Genomic DNA, 1,812 nt, shown 5'->3' with positions numbered 1-1,812 from the left:
CAACAAGAACAACAAGAACAACCGGAACAACAAGAACAACAAGAACAACCAGAACAACTACAACAAGAACAACTAGAACAACAACAACAACAACAACAAGAACAACAACAACAACAACAAGAACAACAACAACAACAAGAACTACAAGAACAACAAGAACAACAAGAACAACAAGAACAACATCTACAACAAGAACAGCAAGAACAACAACAACAACAACAAGAACAACAAGAACAGAAAGAACAACAAGGACAACAAGAACAAGAACAGCAAGAGCAACAACAACAAGAACCGCATGAACAACAACAACAAGAACAACAAGAACAACAACAAGAACAACAAGAGCAACAAGAACAACAAGAGCAACAAGAACAACAAGAACAACAAGAAAAACAAGAACAAGAACAACAACATCAACCAGAACAACAACAACATGAACAACAAGAACAACAACAGCAACAACAACAACAAGGACAACAAGAACAACAAGAGCAAAAAGAACAACAAGAACAACGAGAACAACGAGAACAACAAGAACAACAAGAACAACGAGAACAACGAGAACAACGAGAACAACAAGAACAACGAGAACAACGAGAACAACGAGAACAACAAGAACAACCAGAACAGCAAGAAGAACAACCAGAACAGCAAGAAGAACAAGAAGAACAAGAAGAACAACAAGAACAACAAGATCAACAAAAACAACAAGAACAACAAGAACAACAAGAACAACAACAACAACAACAACAACAAGAACAACAACAACAACAACAAGAACTACAAGAACAACAAGAACAACAAGAACAACAAGAACAACATCTACAACAAGAACAGCAAGAACAACAACAACAACAACAAGAACAACAAGAACAGAAAGAACAACAAGGACAACAAGAACAAGAACAGCAAGAGCAACAACAACAAGAACCGCATGAACAACAACAACAAGAACAACAAGAACAACAACAAGAACAACAAGAGCAACAAGAACAACAAGAGCAACAAGATCAACAAGAACAACAAGAAAAACAAGAACAAGAACAACAACATCAACCAGAACAACAACAACATGAACAACAAGAACAACAACAGCAACAACAACAACAAGGACAACAAGAACAACAAGAGCAAAAAGAACAACAAGAACAACGAAAACAACGAGAACAACGGGAACAACGAGAACAACAACAAGAACAACAACAACAACAACAACAACAACAACTAGAACAACAAGAACAACAAGAACACCAAGAACACCAAGAACAAAAAGAACAACAAGAACAACAAGAACAACAAGAACAACAAGAACATCAAGAACAACAACAACATGAACAACAAGAACATCAACAACCAGAACAACAACAACAACAACAACAACAAGAACAAATAGAACAACAACAACATGAACAACAAGAACATCAACAACCAGAACAACAAGAACAACAACAGCAACAAGAGCAACAAGAGCAACAATAACAACAAGAACAACAAGAACAACGAGAACAACGAGAACAACGAGAACAACGAGAACAACGAGAACAACAAGAACAACCAGAACAGCATGAAAAACAACGAGAACAACAAGAACAACAACAACAACAACAACTAGAACAACAAGAACAACAACAACACCAAGAACAAAAAGAACAACAAGAACAACAAGAACATCAAGAACAACAACAACATGAACAACAAGAACATCAACAACCAGAACAACAACAACAACAACAAGAACAAAAAGAACAACAACAACATGAACAACAAGAACATCAACAACCAGAACAACAAGAACAACAACAGCAACAAGAG

Source organism: Megalopta genalis, unplaced genomic scaffold (genome assembly GCF_051020955.1).
Source record: "Megalopta genalis isolate 19385.01 unplaced genomic scaffold, iyMegGena1_principal scaffold0035, whole genome shotgun sequence".
NCBI lineage: Eukaryota > Metazoa > Arthropoda > Insecta > Hymenoptera > Halictidae > Megalopta > Megalopta genalis.
Note: the sequence above shows the minus strand (reverse complement) of the source record.